Source organism: Scyliorhinus torazame, chromosome 14 (genome assembly GCF_047496885.1).
Source record: "Scyliorhinus torazame isolate Kashiwa2021f chromosome 14, sScyTor2.1, whole genome shotgun sequence".
In the NCBI taxonomy this organism is placed as follows: Eukaryota; Metazoa; Chordata; class Chondrichthyes; order Carcharhiniformes; family Scyliorhinidae; genus Scyliorhinus; species Scyliorhinus torazame.
Genome location: NC_092720.1, coordinates 213,321,940 through 213,342,625, shown reverse-complemented (window position 1 = coordinate 213,342,625; position 20,686 = coordinate 213,321,940). Strand labels below are relative to the sequence as shown.

The 20,686-nt window shown below is 49.5% G+C and overlaps 1 protein-coding gene across 3 annotated transcripts in view; it reads right to left on the bottom strand.

Annotated features, from left to right (window-relative positions):
* LOC140390474 (butyrophilin subfamily 3 member A1-like) overlaps nucleotides 1-18,024 on the bottom strand; it is a 218,264-nt gene extending 200,240 nt beyond the window's left edge. For 2 of the 3 annotated variants that reach the window (XM_072475629.1, XM_072475631.1), the window contains exon 1: nucleotides 17,911-18,024. The gene's annotated coding sequence lies outside the window, so the exon portion shown is untranslated. Of the gene's footprint in view, nucleotides 1-17,526; nucleotides 17,728-17,910 lie in introns of those variants that run through there. The other variant, XM_072475630.1, reaches the window with a different exon arrangement.
* Between the last annotated feature and the right edge of the window lie 2,662 nt (nucleotides 18,025-20,686).

Below are 20,686 nucleotides of genomic sequence, written 5' to 3'. Positions count from 1 at the left end.
TGGGAAGATTTTAAAGTTCATTATTGAAGATGAAATCGCAGAGTACTTTGAATGCATGATAAAATAGGACTGAGTCAGCACGGCTTCGTTAAGGGGAGGTCATGTCTGACAAATCTGTTATTTGAGGAAGTAACAAGGAAGTTGGACAAAGGAGAACCAGTGGATGTGATTTATTTAGATTTCCAGAAGGCCTTTGAAGGCACAAGAGACTGTTAAATAAGTTAAGAGCTCATGGTGTTCAGGGTAAGATCCTGGCATGGATAGAGGACTGGCTGACTGGCAGAAGGCGGAGAGTGGGGATAAAGGGGTCTTTTTCAGGATGGCAGCCGGTGATTAGTGGTGTGCCTCAGGGGTCTGTGCTGGGACCACAACTTTTCACAATATACATTAATGATCTGGAAGAAGAAACTGAAGGCACTGTTGCTAAGTTTGCAGATGATACAAAGATCTGTCGAGGGACAGGTAGTATTGAGGAAGCAGGCGGGCTGCAGAAGAACTTGCACAGGCTAGGAAGGTGGGTAAAGAAGTGGCAGGTGGAATACAATGTGGAAAAGTGTGATTATGCACTTTGGAAGGAGAAATGGAGGCATAGACTGTTTTCTAAATGGGGAGATGCTTAGGAAATCAGAACACAAAGGGACTTAGGAGTCCTTGTTCACGATTCACTTAAGGTTAACGTGTAGGTTCAGTCAGTAGTTTGGAAGGCAAATGCAATGTTAGCATTCATGTCGAGAGGGCTAGAATACAAGACCAGGGATGTACTCCTGAGGCTGTATAAGGCTCTGGTCAGACCCCATTTGGAGTATTGTGAGCAGTTTTGTGCCCCGTATCTAAGGAAGGATGTGCTGGCCTTGGAAAGGGTCCAGAGGAGGTTCACAAGAATGATCCCTGGAATGAAGAACTTGTTGTGTGAGGAACGGTTGAGGACTCTGGGTCTGTACTCGTTGGAGTTTAGAAGGATGAGGGGGGGATCTTAATGAATTAATGAAACTTACAGGATACTGCGAGGCGTGGATAGAGTGGACGTGGAGAGGATGTTTCCACTTGTAGGAAAAATTAGCGGACCCAATCTCAGTCTCAAAATAGAGATGAGGAGGAATTTCTTCAGCCAGAGGATGGTGAATCTGTGGAACTCTTTGCCGCAGTAGGCTGTGGAGGCCAAATCACGGAGTGTCTTTAAGACAGAGATAAATAGGTTCTTGCTTAATTTGGGGAGGAGAATGGGGATGAGGAAAATATCAGCCATGATTGAGTGGCGGAGCAGACTCGATGGGCCAAGTGGCCTAATTCTGCTCCTATGTCTTATGGCCTTATTCCTCATCCTGACAACTGCCGCATTCCTCAGTTGTTATCCTGGGCTTCACTCCCTGATAATCTTCTTGTTGCCTGTTAATGTATTTTATCTGCTTGCCGGGAAGTAAATATTTTGGGTGTGATGTCCTGCACCTCTGGTGATCCTGATTTGAGAAGGTTATATCATGTTAAACTGACTATTGGATTTGAGATTTGTGCACAGTTTCTTTATCCTAATATCTCCTTAGAGGGAGGCTGAGCAGAGCTGGAGCGGGGGGACGGGTGGAGGATGCGGTTGTTTAGGTTAGTTCGGTTATCGCTTTGTTCGAGGAAGGCCTCCCCATGGTCAGAGCTAATTTTTTTCCCTTGGTTTCCCTTTTTTCTTCTTCAGGCCCAGGCTGACTTTGTATTTTCCTGTGTGGAGTGGGATTTGTCGGAATCCTCTTTAGGGAGGAGTCAGTCATTTGTCCTGGTACAGGTCTCCCTCTTCAACTGTTCTAATTGCTGTCAGGGATGATGAGAGCGAGACCTGTCTGTCTTTATCTTTCCTTTTTCAGGCCCAAACAGAGGCTGTGTTATCCAACTGCAGCCCTCAAATAAAAAGGCAGCAGGGTGATCGAGCCCTGATCGATTGATTGGACGTTTGCCTGGGACCACCCAAAAGGGCACAAAAATCCCAGAGATAAAAGGTGCTGCGCACCCCCTCATTCGCTCTCTCGACAACTGCCTACAATGGTGACTCTTCACCGGCCGAAGAAGAGGAAGACCATCCACGCCATCGACGGAAGGACCAGATCCAAGGACAATGATGACCAGCAACAGACTATCAACACTGCCAGGCCGCGGACTCCAGATAAAGGCCATATCTGCCTGGTCGCTTGAAAGTTAAGTTAAGGTCTTGCAAGTAATAACTTTGTAGTTTAACTTATGTGTGTGTGATTGAAACAACCTTAACCTTGTGTACTCGCCAATCAATTAGATTATTGTACGAAACAACTTGTGGTCATTTGTCCATCGTATATGGGTTAAGGACACACTGTGGTTTAGGAGTAACAACATCTTGTAGTTATATCCTGGCTGCCTGTTCTGGCCTGGGCCCGGAGAAGATTTACTTTCTTTTACTTTTCCATGGAGGACCTTGGGCTGAGGATTCGGGCTGGTGGTACCTGGTCCTCTCTTTGTCATTTTTTCATCTTATAGTTGCGGGGGAGGGGTGTCTGTCTTGGTCAGGGTCTGGGGACGGGTTTAAATTGCAATTTAAAAGTTAGTCAATGTGCCCTTAGCACTGGGATTCTCCGGTTGTTGTTTTCCTCTTCTGTCATTTTGCTATTAAAGCTATGGTATGATGTAGGTCTGTAATGTATCCTGTTCAGGTACAGACAAGTCATGTATCCCTGGCAGGAACTTGTTGGGGATTTTGCCCCTGATTTATTCGGTCTTATTTGTCCCAATTATGTAATGACTTGTTTTGTGCTGTATCTGTCGTACATTGATCCCGATAGTTATCTTTCTTCTTACGCTGTTTTGTGACGCTTTTTATTAAAAATTTGAAAATAAACATTAAAAAAAGCATAGAACCATGGAAAGGTTCAGCCACTGTGCCTGTGTCAGCCAAAACAGGAACTAGCTGCTACCTGATGCATAGCTGTGCAGATTCCAGCACATCAGATGCAGATCCAGGCACGTTTTAAATGAGTTGAACATTTCAGCCTCAATCACCAACTCAGGCAGTGAATTCCAGACACCGACCTTTGGGTGGAAACGTCTTTGGGTGGAAACATTTTGCCTCATGTGGTAGTATGTATTGGGGGTCATGTGGGACTGCTGTGCGCTACACCTCATGCCCCCACTAATCGTTTTACCAATAACCTTAAATCGGTGCCCCCAAGCTAGGGGAAACAAATCTTTTCCATCTACTCTGGCTCGGCCCCTCAGTCTTGTACACCGCAAAAGGTCACCATTAGCCTCCTCTGGTCTAAGGAAAACAACCCGAGCCTATCCAATCTCTCCTCATTGCTACAAATTTTCAAGCCCTGGCAACATTCTTGTAAATCACCCCTGGCCTCTCTCCAGAGCAGTTATGTCCTTCCTGTAAAACGGTGACCAGGACTGGCTGGGGTTGGCTAACCAAGTGCAGCTTAAGTGCTGCTCGACTTTGTTAGCGGGACGCTGGCGAGCGCGGTGCCGGCGAAGTGGCTGGCGAGCCTTCATTTACGGCATTGAATAGCATTGCCGGCCTCGATGGGCCAAGAGGCGGGAAGCTCGCGGCAATTCCCGCTCGCTACAACATTTGGAAATCTTTCCAGAGAATAGTGCCAAACTCTCACTGCATTGAGAATCTAACTGATGGTTTTGGACCAACCACGGTGTTGCCTGTCGAGTCTCCCATGACTTCAAAGTGGTTGCTTATCTGACTCCTGGGTTTTTTTGTTCAATTTCATGGCTTTCGTCATGGTCATCTAAAATCTATTCTCTACACATCTAGCGAAGGAAGTTGGAAACATTTAAACTGCTTTGTGTTACAATAGCCAGTTGATGTTTTAACTGGATGGGAAGATCTCAGAATGGCTCAAAGGACCATGGTTGCGGCAGGTGAATCTCGTTAAGAGCCCTCTCACGGTCTTCCCAGCAGTCTTCATGCCTCACGGGATTCACCCAAGTCCTACGAGGCTTCAGAGTCAGAATCTCGCCAAGGGGCGGGACCAAATGGAGGTGTGCAGGGTAGGTAAGTAGGGGTAGGTAATAGGAGGTTAAAAGGGTGATGGGGGTTCCTGGAAGGGAGGGGCTGCTGGAAGGGAGGGGCTGCTGGAAGGGGGCCTGACATGGGGGGACCCCATAGTGGACTCTCCTCACTTGGGGGGTGTGGGTAGTGCCCATGTTTGTGGGGGTGACATTACCCATGGGTGGGGAGGGAACACACAAGCTCACAAAGAGATCACCCAATCTCGGAGTTAAGCTCCCAGTGACTAAGTGTCACTGAACAGCGGTGGGGAACTCGCCGACAGAGCTGGTGGGAAACTCCGTGAAAAACCCGCCACAAATTAACTTCAAACTTGTAACTTTTACTTTTTCTGTAAAACATGGAGGATCAGAGTCACAGGACTACTAATTAGTTTTAATAAGAAAAAGTATATTAAACATGAAAAGTTGGATTATGATGCAATACTTTTTAAAAAATGTTTTTATTCTCCATTTTCACATTTTCCTTCAAAATTTACACCCCATCCACAAACAGTAAATGGTAACAAATACAAAATCCATCCCCTTAACAATAACAACGATCCCATCCTCCCACCATCCCAAACAACAGCCCACCTGTCAATATATGCATCCAATAAAACAAACCCTCCCACAGTGGAAACAAAAAACAAAGGAGAAAAAGAAAAAGGAGTCCGGGACCGCCCATAGAACAGTACAGCACAGAACAGGCCCTTCGGCCCTCGATGTTGTGCCGAGAATCCCATTTGCCGGTTTTCTGCCCACTCACTGAGCCTGTCAATGCCTTGGAGATGGTGGAGGGTAAATCTACTGGAATGGCACCGGGATGAGGGACCTCAGTTCATGTGGAGAGACCAGAGAAGCCGGTGGTTGTTCTCCCAACAGCAGAGGAGGTCAAGGGGAGACGTGATGCATGTGTTGAAAATTTTGAAGGGTTGTGATTCAGTAGATGCAGAGAAACTGTGGCAGGAAGGTCAGTAACCAGGGAGGCACAGATCTGCATCAGTGCCAGAGGGGGGGGAAGAGCTGTTTCCCCTCAGTGAGTTGTGGAGCGCTTTGTCCGAAAACACCATTAACTTATAGAGCCCACTCCCCCCCCCCTACACTCATCAACACCATCCAATCTCTGAAAGAGTACCGTACATGATACCCAAGAGTTGTAACCCCGCCTCCCCCCCCCCAACTCTCCTCCCGTCCACTGCCTCTTGTAAAACTCCTCCTCCCAACCTCGGTTCCTTCCCCCCAGCTTTCCACCCCGGCTAGACCACTCGGACCCTGTTCTGCCAGGCTCCGATGGCCGCAGCCCCTCCCCCCACCTCACTCCCGTTCACTGGCCGGCTTAAACCGGCCAGCGTGGAGGCCCCCGCCCGGGTCCCTTTACCCCTTGCCCGGCCCTAGGAAAGCCCAGAAATCCCCTTTTAGCGCACAAACCCCGCATATCCACCTACACCCCAAAGAACCCTCATTTCGAGTGAAAGTCCCGTCCCTTCCCTTGTCCAAATATATACCACATTGGCTCCTTTAATCTCTACACCCGCGCGCAGTGATACAAAAAAGAAAATACAGTCATGAGGCTACATCGGTACATGACCATTTCTCAGTTCTGCCACAGTCCTTCTGCCTTCGCAAACTCTTCCGCAGCTTCCGCCGTCCCAAAATAAAAGTCCCTGAGCTTGTAAGTCACCCTCCGCTTCGCTGGATATACAATGCCGCACTGCACCTTGCTAATGTACAGTGCCCTCTTCACCCGGTTGAAGGCAGCCCGCCTCCTCGCCAGCTCCACCATAAAGTCCTGGTATACACATATACCAGCTCCAGCCCACTGCACCACCCGCTTCTGCTTGGCCCAGCTCAGGACCTTCTCCTTCACACTGTACCTACGGAAGCACAGAGTCACTACCCTTGGCGGCTCACTCGCCTTTGGTATAGGCCTCCACAACCGATATGCCCGATCGAGCTCATATCGGGAGGGATCCTCCCCCTCCCCCAATAGTTTTGCCAGCATCGCGGCAAAATTCTCAGTCGACATCGGTCCTTCAACTCCTTCGGGCAGCCCCACAATCCTCAAATTCTGTCGCCTGGATCTGTTTTCCAGGTCATCCATTTTTCCTCGCAGATCCTTGTTAATCTCCATCACCTTCCGCATCTCCGTCCCCATCGAGGTAAGTTGATCACCGTGCTGCAATAATGTCTCCTCCACTTCCTTCAGCGCCTCCCCTTGCTCCCGCACCTCCGCCACTGCGCTCGCCACCGCTGTTGTCACCGGGGAAACCGCCTCCTCCACCAGCACACTCAAAACCTCCCTCATCTCCTTCCTCACCGTCTCCATGCATTTTGTAAACTGCCTTTCGAATTCTGCAGCCATCACCTTAGTTATTTCTTCAGCTGTAAGCAATGCGGCCTCCCCTAGTGCTCCAGTCTCCATTTTCCTTGGTGACCCCGCGGTGACCTTTCCACTCCCCAACGGACCTTCAGCTGTTTTTTTACGGCCGTTTTTTTGCTCACCCTCGACATTTTCATTTGCTGTGCCTTCACTGTGCCTTCTCCCTGCTTTTGCCGCCTCCGTGGACCCTGGGACCGGGCTTAAAGCCCCGAAAATGCCATTCCCGAATGGGAGCCCTCCATTGTGCGACTGCCTCCCGCCCGCCATCACCGGAGGTCCCCTCAATACTTCTTTTATTCCCCCCTCAGATTAAGAAATACAAGCAGATTTAAGATTAACATGGATTAAACTGTACATTGTAAATATACTATGGTCTCATTAACACACAAAGTCCCTTGAGTGCACACAAGGTGCCTGTGGTCAAATACACACTCCACGCTGAATCCCAAGTGAATGTCTTTGGATGTCTCCTCAGAATCCACAGAATCCCCCAGATGATTGTCATATGAGAATTTCCAAATTCCATTCCCAAAAACACATTTGTTCACAATTAGAATTTGCATATAAAATCCAGTCCAGGTTTTACAAAAACACTTTCAAACCAAGCTTACACTCTATTTTTCCAAATCCCGTCCAGCATTTTATACCAGTAATTTTCAAACTCAGGGTCGCAATCCATGGGTGGGTCACAGTCGGCTGTCGGGGGGAGGGTCGTCGGAAAAAAGTTTGAAAAATACTGTTTTACACCAACCCCTTTCAGATTTCTTTGTCTTAAAGGCTTCAACACAAACTCTGAGGTCCAGCCACTGATTTACTTGTGAAGTCGGCCATTTTCCAAGATCATATTTTTATCTCATCTCATCAAACATTCTTCATTCATTGGACTGTTTGATTGGACCGATTGGCACGGTTTATAATGTGCCCACAATGCAGAAGGGGACACCCGGATGGACATTCGTTTAAATCCCCTTCTGCACAGCTGAGAGACCTTTAATTCGAAATTGATGGAAGACCCTTGTTCTGCCCAGCAACAGCATGAGGCTGCATCTTAAAACGGCCCCCTGGCCAGGAGATCGGGATATCTGCGAGTTAAGACCCTGGCAGTGGGATATATGGCACAACTGTATTGCAAAGACGTATGAAAGAATGAAATAATATATTAATAAAATGGCCAAGGCAGGCAAAGAAACCAGAATAGGAGGAATAAAAGAAATGTATAAATTAGATTAGCGTCCCCCACACACACAGCAGGACAAAGGTGACATTAACACCTCATCTAGCAAATACAGAAATAAACACATAGCACAGCCACAGACATCGGAGGTCGATTTAGTTAAGGAGACACATCAGGGAGATAATGGGAAACACATTAAAGAAGGGAAGGACACTCGGAGCAAGCACAGATAATCTCATCAACACGAACACACACCATACAGATGCAAATTGACAAGGGAGGGACACCGGAGCGAGCACAGATAATCTCATCAACACGGACACACACCATACAGGTGCAAATTGACAAAGATGCATATTCTCAGTTTAAACCTGTCTGAGAAATCTAAATCAAAACTACCCTTTAACTATTATGTATGAGCAAATGTTCCCACTCGAATTTGGATTCCTATAAAAATCCAGAGCGAATTTGTAATTGTTGAGATCAACGTGGGCCAAGCCACTGTCTGAGCTGGCTGCGTGGGTCTCCCTGAAGGCTTCAGTAATTGTACAATAAAGAACAACGCTTTGAACCTTGCCTTGAGACTCGGCCTCTTGACTGCACTGGTACAAGGGATTTTTCCCTACAACACTTGATTATTTCAAAAGGTATCTCAAAAACCTGAGCACTACTGCAGATATCATTCTAACCTCTCCTGATTCAACTGTGACTTTACTGAACGGTAATCTGTTCTTATTGCCAGTTTCCTCTGTTCTGCACTGGGCTTTAGATACCTATTACTCCATGGTATGGCTTTTCTTCTTGCAAGGCTTCCCGTTAAAACGGAGAACAAAGGAAAGCCCTTTGATCTGGGAAGTGGGCCACTTGTTGATAAGCAACGATTTATCCTTCCCTTGGCTTATTTATTCTTCATGCCATAGATCTCTCTAAGCACAATAGAATTGTAATTGAAACGTAACCAACTCACACACATACAGAAACCTTCATACAACATGAATCTAACTAAGTTTTACCCTTCCAGACACAGAAACATTAAATTAAACACACATAAACGATACCTTGGGCGTGATTCAACTAAATGGGAAACATGTCCCATAGCAAGCACGTTTAGCTGCGTGTTTCCCGGCCCTCACAGCGTCGAGGTACACATGGCTATAAAACACCACTCACATTAAATAAGGGACCTCAGCAGGGAATGCACCGCCAAGGCCACACATAACCCTGTTCACAATACCAAAGAGCTCTGCACGCTGGAACTCCCCAGTATAGCGAGGGATCGGGAGGCTAAAGACAGTGATCACATCCACAATGGGCACGATTTACATTGTAACGTCTCACGAGATCCTGTTAGATCTTTCAAGGTGTTGCGAGCCGGGTAGATCCCAAGAGTGGAGTCTCCTGGGTCTATCGGCCATGCGTCACTGTGGCGAGCTGCTTCTCGGATGCAGTGTGGCCATTATATCGCGCCCAAGCTAATGATTACCAATAAAAATATAAATCTCTGAAAACTACCTTTGTTTTCCTAACATTAGCTCATTTAAATGTGTGAATAATTTTATTTCAGGAGAGAGGAGAGGAGCTCTGAGAACTGCATCAATTCCGTGTGGTGCTCAGTCAATAAAATTTTATATACCTTCCCTTGTTTATGATAAAAACTTTGTAAGAATTAAACTTACTTAGTGTCACTTCTAATCTCCCCTTTGAAATTCAACAACTGAAAAGCCAAGTCTCCGCTTACTTCATAATGCAAATTTTAGACGTGACCTATTTAGCTGTAAATCACACACCATAACCCCTCATTACAAATATATCAACTTAACAACATTACCCTTCTATCTATCAGTTCTCACAAGCTGTCTCTCTTAATCTATCCCAGTTTAATTAATTATGGAAACACACACCTTACCATCTGGCATTAGAAGGATTTATCGGTTGATACTGTTGCTAACTTTGCCTTAGTTTAATTGCTCTGTTTTATCACCTTTGCTCTTGAGTCGCCAGGTATCTTTATACCGCCACGTGGTTCAAGTCCAAGTAATGATCAATAATCCAATACACCGATTAGTAAGATTTAAATCAAAGCACATTTATTATACACAGTAATCACTACTCATGCATAAATTCTACGTCTAAGCTACTTTTACAACCAGCAGGCCTATACTTAACTTGGAACTGGCCCACCAGGTCAGGGAAACAAATGGCCTTTCGTTCAGGTTCTGAGCTTGCGGGATTCGAAGTTGGTACAGATTGATAGCTAGGAGCGCCTATCTCGTAGCGAGCGTTGAAGTAAGACTTACAAGTTCGATTGGCTGCTGAAGAGTGAAGAGAGCTGGAAGAGAGCAACTTGAACTTGGGCTCAATTCTTATAGTCCCCAGGGGCTTCCCGCCTTTCGGGGTGGACCCTGTACCTGGTCCCAAGTGATTGGACTTTGTCCCAATCACTTGGCTCGATTTTCTCCAATGCTGGAGCGGTTCCCTGATCGATGGGCGGTCTTCAGGTGGTCGTTCACCTCCTTTTGTGTAGGCTTCTGCTGGCGCCAAAGAGTCTGGTTTTGCTTTGTGTGTCTAAATGTTGCTTATTGTTCCCGGGGATTGCTCATTAGTATGCAGATGGCTGGTGTTTTGTTATGCTGATGGTTGCTGGTATCGATCTTGTCTGGCCTTTCCAGAGGTAAATACACAGCCAACCTGCAGCTGCTCGTTTTTGTCCTGTTGGCTGACTTTCCCATCAGCCTTTGCCGTTCGCCATTTTGAATCGAGAGTTGGCCATTTTAAGTGGCTACAGTCCCTCCTTGTGATCCTAACGCGAAGCGTGAAGGATCACATAACTATGTTGCTTTCCATTCCCTGACCTGGGGGGGGGGAGCACTTCCTTCATGGCCTCTGCACTGACCATAGCTATGCAAAAAAATTTGAACTAACAATTCTAAGGGCGCTATGTCAAACAGGGACATGCATTACAAAACAATAAACTGGAAACCTCTAACTATTCTTAATACACTACACTCACTTAAACATTTCATTATCCTAACTTCCTCAACCATACAACAAAATCATAGCAGACTGCCAAGCCAAGTGGTGTTGTTCTGCTGGACCATTTTTCTGAGTGTGGATTTTAGGGTCCGATTCATGCGCTCCACGATACTACTCGACTGTGGGTGGTATGCTATGTGGAATTTTTGGGTGATGCCAAATATCGTGAGGACGTTCTGCATGACACGTCCCGTAAAATGGGAGCCTTGGTCTGATTCAATGCTGCGGGGGAGTCCCCATCTTGTAAAGATGTGGTGGGTCAAAATCTTGGCTGTGGTTTTTGCAGTGTTTGTGCGAGCTGGGAATGCTTCCACCCATTTCGTAAATGTGTCAATTACCACAAATACATATTTATAGCCATTCCTGCAAGGGGGCAATGGTCCTATAAAATCAATCTGGAGGTTAGTCCAGGGGCCATTAACGGGTCGGGTGTGGCTGAGTTGAGCCTTTTTGGCATATCTGTCCGGATTATTCTGGGCACAGATAAGACACTTCTCGATGTAATGGTTTACATCTTCCTTTAAATTCGGCCACCAACAAAGCTGCTTGAGATGGGCTGTAGTGGGATCGATTCCCTGGTGTCCATGACCATCATTGAACAAACAAATCAGTTGATTCCTGTCCTGTTCAGGAACCACATAGAGGGTGTCTTTTAACACCACACCGTCATGTGTGGTCAGTGCATTTCTGAACCTCTCATAGGATGCTGGATATTTTCCTTTTACAATCTCCCTGAGATTGCTGTCCTGCTTCTGGGCCTCCACTAGATCCTCGATCTTTGTCTGTGAGACCTGAACTGCACTCACTGGCGCGCTTTCGGGGGGTGTCCAAAGATATCCATGCTTGGAACCTGCTTTAGCCAGTGCGTCGGCTTTTACATTTCCAGGGGGGGAGGAACGATGGTGACTGCGAACTTTGATTATCCCAAAAGTCCTGTTCTGGGCTCGGTCTAAAATGTGACGGAGCAATGGGGCTGAGGGGAGGGGTTTTCCGTCTGCGGAAACAAATCCTCTTGTTTTCCACAGAGGCAGGAATTCCGTGAGGCTGTTGCAGACTTAGAGGCTGTCCGAGTATATGTCTGCTGGGCTGGGGAAGGAATCTGGGTGTTCAACTATATACGCGATGGCCGTGAGCTCTGCCGCCTGCGCGCCTAAGTGGCCTGGAAGTTTTAACGCTATTTCCTCAAGGGCGCGTCCCCGACATAAATACCGCAACCTGTTATGCGCTTCCCATCCAAGACTGTAAAGATCCATCCACATAGATCTTTATGGGCTCACACGTGTCCCGTGTGCTGGGGGCTCTGGGTTGAACTACCAATCTTTCTGAGGGGTGTTTTAGCGATAAAGGGGCCTGTGTTGTGGTGTGGAGAGATGATCTCACATTCATGGGGGGTTCCGGGGTACTGTAAGTTGTCGGCTAAGTAGTGCGCCTTTGTCCTTTTCACAGTGATGTCCCGTCCCTGCAAGAGAAGGGACCATCTGGCTGCTCTTATTTGGCTTACTGTACCGTCCTCGAGTCGTCCGTCTAGTAAAAGTTGGGTGGGGGTGTGTTCGGTGAGAATTGTGATGGGGTTCAGTCCGGTAATATGTGAAAAATACTGCACTGCTCAAAATACTGCGAGCAGGTGCCTCTCACAGGCTGAAAATCCCTGCTCCACAGCATCTAAAAGTCGGGAAGCATAAGCTACGGGTCTTAACTGGTCGTGCCGTTCCTGCAGGAGCACGGCTGAAAGGGTGTGGTCTGTGGTCGCTACCTCTATAGCGCAAGGGGAAAGCGGGTCGGAACTTGCAGTGCGGGGGCTGCTATGAGTGCCTGTTTTAAAGAGTCCACCGCATCCGTATGCTGCGGAAGCCATTCCCAGGGGGCTCCTTTCTTTAGGAGGTCTGAGAGGGGCGCTGCCTTGCTGGCGAAACCGTCAATGTGGTTTCGGCAGTAGCCAACCAGCCTAAAAACGACCGGAGGGCTGAAACGTTCTGGGGAAGGGGTAATTTAGCAATCGAGTCAATCCTTTTATGATCGATCTCGCGTTTACCGTGTGTGATAATTGTTCCCAAATATATCACCTTATCTTCCAAAATCTGGGCCTTTTTGGGGTTGACTTTACAACCGATTGAGTGTAATAGTTCCAGGAGTTCGGACAGAAGCTCAATGTGCTCTTCCTTGGTGTCTGTCTGCAGTAGTAGGTCGTCTACATACTGAACCAGACATTCGGGGCGAGAGAATTTGGCTAAACCATTTGCCAGCAGTCGGTGGAAAATGGAGGGGGAGTTGTGGAATCCTTGTGGCAGGCATGTCCACGTGTACTGCTGTGCTTTAAAGGTGAAGGCAAATTTGTACTGGCACGCCTTTGCCAATGGAATGGACCAGAATCCATTACTGACGTCCAAAACCGTAAAGAATCGGGAATTGAGTCCCTGCTTGAGCATGGTCTCGGGACTTGCTGCTACTGTGGGGGCTGCTGCGGGGGTGACTTTGTTGAGTTCCCGGTAATCGATGGTCAGTCGCCATGATCCATCGGGCTTTCTCACTGGCCAAATCGGGGCATTATTAGTGGAGGCTACTGATCTAAGTACGCCCTGCTCTAATAAGCTTTCTATTACCTTGGAGATTTCTCCCTTTGCCTCTTGGGGAAATCCATACTGTTTTTGGGGCCTAGGGTCAGGTCCTGTTACCTGTACGGAGCCAGTCATCCGTTCACAGTCGTGCTTGTGGGTCGCGAATGCTGTCCTGTTCTTTTGCAGAACTGCCCTAACCTGCTTGTCCGTACTAAGCGTGGTCGGGTTCAACCAAAATTCGACTACGGCGCGAATTTTGTTCACATACTCTCCTATGTTGAGCGTTGCGGAGGCTCTTGCGGATTTTGCCATCTTCCAGACACACTGGTTGACTGGATCGAATGAAAGATTGTGGGAATTCATGAAATCGATTCCCAGAATGTGTTCTGCTGTGTGGGGCAGGTCAACTAAAACCACGGGGTGTTTGGTGGTAATGTTGCCGATTTGAATGGGCACAGGGGCTGTGATGTGTCCCTGCTGTGAGTGGCCTGTAATGCCGCTGAGGGGGATAGTGGCTGTAGTGGGCCACGTGTCTTTTTGAAACAGGGTGGAGGAATTTATTGTGGTGCGGGACCCTCCTGTGTCCCAGAGAAATTCGATGGGCTGTCCCCGAATTTTTGCTGCAACTACCAGTCACCTGGACCTATCCCAAAGGGTGTCGCAGACCCAACTGGGGGAGCCCGTACACCGTCAGTCCGTTCCCGTCAAGTCCGTCTGATCCGAACGGGCGCTAACGCTATGGGCTCTGTCTTTTTCTGACTCATAGTGCCCGTCTGCTGGGTTCTCTGTGGCCTTTTAGGGGCATTGCACTCTCTTGCGAAGTGTCCCAACTGTCCGCAGTTGTAACACTCTTGTGACTTGGGTGGGGGCTGTTCTTTCCCTCATTCACCCATGCGGGGTTCTGGTGTGTTTTTACCGCCTGTATATCTGCGCCGGCCTGCTTTTCCTCGGGATTCTTGACTGCGGATTTGCTTTGTATAGATTGCTCCCAGGCGCGGGACAATCTTTTCACTACCCACTTCTCGTTATGGGCCTCCTCTGAGGGATCATAACTCGTGCAAGCTTTCTGTCCTGTTTCTGTGGCATGGGAGATAAGGGTGCGGGTCCATTTGGCCATGTTGTCTGGGGACAAATGGGCACGGTCTAAGTCTCCAAAGACTGCTGCAAAGTGGATCCACAGGCGTCCAGCAAACGCTGTGGGGTGCTCGGATTTCTTTTGCCTACATTTGTTGAGGCCATCTACGGGGTCACCCCGGTTCTACCCGATCGCATCCAGGATCGCGGTATGCATTTCTGCAAGGGTGCCTCCTCCTACATTCTGTGGGTCGGGAAGGGCTGCTGCTACTGACGGATCTAAACTTAAAACTGTGAGCTTTACATGCTCTCGCTCATCCAGGCCGTACATGGTCGCCTGATGCTTAACTGTGGCAAAAAAATGGTGGGGGTCTGAGGTGGGGAGGAACGGTGTGATCTTATCACACGCGTCCCGTAATTGGGTCACTGTTAAGGGGGTGGAGTATAGAAATTCCGCATCGTCCGATGTGGCTGTGCGGTGGGTGGTTACTGGGTTCATTGGAGCTTGAACTATTTGCTGTGTGGGGGGGTTGGGGCGCCTTTCTCTTTTGTGGCTTTCCCTGCGCACATGTTCCCTGAACATATCTCTGCGCTGTTTCGTTCAATTCTTCCCATCAGGGCCGTCTTCCTGATCTAATTTGTCTCCAAAAGTTTCCTGGAAACCTTTCTGAATAGAAAGCAGCGATTGCAGCTCTGCAATCTGCTTCCGGCACTTTGCGTGATCTATGGTGCTCTGTCTCTGTTCTGTGGTAGCAGCGTGGAGTGCTCTTAATGCTGCCTTGAGATCACTACGCTGTTTCTGTAATGCCTCTACCTGTTTTTCTGTTTCTTCTCGTACCAGGACTGCACGTTGCGTGTCCTGATAGGCCTTTTCATATTGAGACTGGGAGCTGCTTAAGTGCGTCAGACAAGACTGGTGTGCCCTTTTGGCATCCTCCACCTCTCCATCTTTTGCTGCCAACTTCCTTCTCAATTCCAAATTCTCCTTTTCTATCTCGCTTACATCGACCTTACTCATTCGATGTATGCCCTCAACTTCTTTCCGGAGCGTCCTGACGACCTCCTCTGTGCCTCGCAATTGTGCCAAGCAGGACACGATTGCCATCGGCTTGCGAGCTATCCCCAAGCTCTTTTTGTGGATCTCGCTCAGGGTCTCCCACCAAGTATGTCCTATACTCCTGGGACCTGATTCCTCATTGTCACAGAATTCATTCCAAAGGCCATCCTTTCCCTTTGAGATATTTCCTGATCTCTTCCTCCCAAATGGGACATTGTCCCACTCTACTGCTGCTGGTCGCTGCGACCGCAAATTCCTCGGGGTTCATGAGGCGTTGCATTGCCTGCATTGCCATCTTTCCCATCCGAATGCTGCTCTTCCAATTTGGGACAGGGGTATTAAGGCGGTGCTGTAAATACGGGTACAGCTTTCGCTACTTTCCGATATACAAATTTCCGACAGTTTTGTCGCCACAAAAAAAATCTACCAATTTTTCCTTATCGCCCTGTTAGTTACGCATGCATTCACACACTTCCAAATTATGAGTATTGATCAGAACTGCTTGAACACTTGTGGTTTTCTGTTTCCAATTGGATCTCTAATTCAAAATCTTGGGTTCTCCCGGAGTGGTTTTCCACTTCTAGATCGGGTCCTGTCAGGATGTCGCCAAATAATGTTGCTAACTTTGCCTTAGTTTAATTGCTCTGTTTTATCACCTTTGCTCTTGAGTCGCCAGGTATCTTTATGATACCGCCACATGGTTCAAGTCCGAGTAATGATCAATAATCCAATACACCGATTCGTAAGATTTAAATCAAAACACATTTATTATACACAATAATCACTACTCATGCATAAATTCTACGTCTAAGCTACTTCTACAACTAACAGGCCTATACTTAACTTGGAACTGGCCCACCAGGTCAGGGAAACAAATGGCCTTTCGTTCAGGTTCTGAGCCTGCGGGATTCGAAGTTGGTACAGATTGATAGCTAGGAGCGCCTATCTCGTAGCGAGCGTTGAAGAAAGACTTACAGGTTCGATCGGCTGCTGAAGAGTGAAGAGAGCGACTTGAACTTGGGGCTCATTCTTATAGTCCCCAGCGGCTTCCCGCCTTTCGGGGCGGACCCTGTACCTGGTCCCAAGTGATTGGACTTTGTCCCAATCACTTGGCTCGATTTTCTCCAATGCTAGAGCGGATCCCTGATCGATGGGCGGTCTTCAGGTGGTCGTTCACCTCCTTTTGTGTTGGCTTCTGCTGGCGCCAGAGAGTCTGGTTTTGCTTTGTGTGTCTAAATGTTGCTTATTGTTCCCGGGGATTGCTCATTAATATGCAGATGGCTGGTGTTTTGTTATGCTGATGGTTGCTGGTATCGATCTTGTCTGGCCTTTCCAGAGGTAAATACACAGCCAACCTGCAGCTGCTCGTTTTTGTCCTGTTGGCTGACTTTCCCATCAGCCTTTGCCGTTCGCCATTTTGAATTGGGGATTGGCCATTTTAAGTGACTACATTACTTAAGCCGTTTAACTGCATTGTGAACACACCTTTCTTCCCCCTCAATAGTGGGTGGGATTTTCCGCACCCCCTGTGGTGAGTTTCGAAGTGGCAAAGATGTCCTGCCAATGGCTGGCTGCAGTATCTTCTGATCCCATCACTGTCAATGGGGTTTCCCGTTTTATACTACCGGCGGTGAGAACGGCTAGGAAATCCAGTGAGTCCATAATGCAGTCAAACAATGAGTATCAACTGATAAATCTTCCAACAAATGCCAATGCCAGGTGGTAAAATTGGGAGATTGCTGCTCAGCCATGTGATGGAGCCTCGACCAGCAATATCCATAACTCGAGGCTACAACATGTACATTGGAGGTTTATCAGGCTAGAGGAAGCTTCAGTGGAAGGAAAAAAAAGTTTGCATCAAACATAGAGGTTATCTGGTAATACTGTCCAAAACAAGGATTCTCATTCCCATCCAGGTAAATGCCAATCACCCATCCCACATTGCCAGTACAAACAGCTCCAGCTTATGTTTGGTGTTAGTTAATCTTCAAGGCAGACAGCTGCAAAGAACCTCACTGACTCACATTGAGCTTTTTAAAATAACTCTCAGCCAGTCTGCCTGCTCTCTGAGCGAATCATTTACTGTTGCAAAGTATGTTGTATACCTGTGGTATTTTAAACCTTTACCTGCTTATTGGAACAATTAAAAAATCCAAATCACAAATTGCTACAGATGAAAGAGACATTTTTGTCACAGCGTTCCAATGAGGGAGTTATGGAATGTGATCTTCAAAAGTACCTGGAGCTCGACCATTTGTTCACTTCACCAACACATTGGTGTTCACACCCACTCCTGTGATCCACAATGAATTTAAACACAAATATCTTTATGACCGTCACAAGACTCTGATCCTCCTTTTCATCTCCGTCTCTCTCTCTGGTCGCGGGTTTGACTCTGACGGTTTCAGGTTGGAAATCTCCTCTGGCTCCCGCTCCCTTCTCCTGATAGGAGCCACTTCCACTCTCTCTCCAGCACTGCACAGTTTGGAAAGTTTCTCCCTGGACAACCTGCAGCCGCTCCCACTTCAATTCCTTCCATTTGATCGGCACCTTTCAGCCTGAATAAAAAACACCCAATCCCACAGGAAATAAACCCTCCCCAAAATAAAGATTTGGGACTCACCTCGGACTTTCCCACAACCTGATCCAAGACTTTCCGCCTTTTCCCAACAGATCTGTGAAGAGGAAAAATGTTCCCAACAACAGCTCGTCCCGCCCTGGAAACTTTCGCTTTCGCTTTTCACTGACTTCCTGAATTGAGAAACATTTTCTGTTCCACGCCTGGAGGCTCTCAGAACCTCTTTGCATTAAAATATCTACCCCTCCTTCCTCTGCCGCGTCCCCTCCTCAAACCCCTTGCCTCTTCCTTGCCCTATTCACCCCAACTCACCCCATTCCCCCTCCCCATCCACTATCCCTCATTCCCTAACCCCCTCCTCACCCCTTTCCCCCTCCCCCTCCTCACCCACTATCCCTCTCACTCCCGAGCCCCCTCCTCACCCCATTCCCCATCCACTATCCCTCTCACTCCCTAACCCCCTCCTCACCCCATTCCCCCTCCCCCTCCTCACCCACTATCCCTCTCACTCCCTAACGCCCTCCTCAACCCTTTCTCCCTCCCCCTCCTTACCCACTATCCCTCTCACTCCCTAACCCCCTCCTCACCCCTTTCCCCCTCCCCCTCCTCACCCACTATCCCTCTCACTCGCTAGACCCTCCTCACCCCTTTCCCCCTCCCCCTCCTCACCCACTATCCGCCTCACTCCCTAACCCCCTCCTCACCCCATTTCCCCTCCCCCTCCTCACCCACTATCCGTCTCACTCCCTAACCCCCTCCTCAACCCTTTCTCCCTCCCCCTCCTCACCCACTATCCCTCTCACTCCCTAAACCCCTCCTCACCCCATTCCCCCTCCCCCTCCTCACCCACTATCCGTCTCACTCGCTAACCCCCTCCTCACCCCATTCCCCCTCCCCCTCCTCACCCACTATCCCTCTCACTCCCTAACCCCCAGCTCACCCCTTTCCCCCTCCCCCTCCTCACCCACTATCCGTCTCACTCGCTAACCCCCTCCTCACCCCATTCCCCCTCCCCCTCCTCACCCACTATCCCTCTCACTCCCTAGACCCTGCTCACCCCTTTCCCCCTCCCCCTCCTCACCCACTATCCGCCTCACTCCCTAACCCCCTCCTCACCCCATTCCCCCTCCCCCTCCTCACCCACTATCCGTCTCACTCCCTAACCCCCTCCTCACCCCATTCCCCCTCCCCCTCCTCACCCACTATCCGTCTCACTCCCTAGCCCCCTCCTCACCCCATTCCCCCTCCCCCTCCTCACCCACTGTCCGTCTCACTCCCTAACCCCCTCGTCACCCCATTCCCCCTCCTCACCCACTATCTGTCTCACTCGCTAACCCCTCCTCACCCCATTCCCCCTCCCCCTCACCCACTATCCCTCTCACTCCCTAACCCCCTCCTCACCCCTTTCCACCCTCCCCCCCTCACCCACTATCCCTCTCACTCCCTAACCCCCTCCTCACCCCTTTCTACCTCCCCCTCCTTGCCCACTATCCCTCACTCCCTAACCCCCTTCTCACCCCATTCCCCCTCCTCACCCACTATCTGTCTCACTCCCTAACCCCCTCCTCACCCCTTTCCCCCTCCCCCTCCTCACCCACTATCCCTCTCACTCCCTCACCCCCTCCTCACCCCTTTCTCCCTCCCCCTCCTCACCCACTATCCCTCTCACTCCCTAACCTCCTCCTCACCCCATTCCCCTCCCCCTCATCACCCACTATCCCTCTCACTCCCTAACCCCCTCCTCACCCCATTCCCCCTCCCCCTCCTCACCCACTATCCATCTCACTCCCTAACCCCCTCCTCAACCCTTTCTCCCTCCCCCTCCTCACCCCATTCCCCTCCCCCTCCTCACCCACTATCCCTCTCACTCCCTAACCCCCTCATCACCCCATTCCCCCTCCCCCTCCTCACCCACTATCCGTCTCACTCCCTAACCCCCTCCACACCCCATTCCCCCTCCTCACCCACTATCCGTCTCACTCCCTAACCCCCTCCTCAACCCTTTCTCCCTCCCCCTCCTCACCCACTATCCGTCTCACTCCCTAACCCCCTCCTCAACCCTTTCTCCCTCCCCCTCCTCACCCACTATCCCTCTCACTCCCTAACCCCCTCCTCAACCCTTTCTCCCTCCCCCTCCTCACCCACTATCCGTCTCACTCCCTAACCCCCTCCTCAACCCTTTCTCCCTCCCCCTCCTCACCCACTATCCCTCTCACTCCCTAACCCCCTCCTCACCCCATTCCCCCTCCCCCTCCTCACCCACTATCCCTCTCACTCCCTAACCCCCTCCTCACCCCATTCCCCCTCCTCACCCACTATCCATCTCACTCCCTAACCCCCTCCTCACCCCATTCCCCCTCCCCCTCCTCACCCACTATCCCTCTCACTCCCTAACCCCCTCCTCAACCCTTTCTCCCTCCCCCTCCTCACCCACTATCCCTCACTCCCTAACCCCCTCCTCACCCCATTCCCCCTCCTCACCCACTACCCCTCTCACTCCCTAACCCCATCCTCACCCCATTCCCCCTCCCCCTCCTCACCCGCTATCCCTCTCACTCCCTAATCCCCTCCTCAACCCTTTCTCCCTCCCCCTCCTCACCCACTATCCGTCTCACTCCCTAACCCCCTCCTCACCCCATTCCCCCTCCTCACCCACTGTCCGTCTCACTCCCTAACCCCCTCCTCACCCCATTCCCCCTCCCCCTCCTCACCCACTGTCCGTCTCACTCCCTAACCCCCTCCTCACCCCATTCCCCCTCCCCCTCCTCACCCACTATCCCTCTCACTCCCTAACCCCCTCCTCAACCCTTTCTCCCTCCCC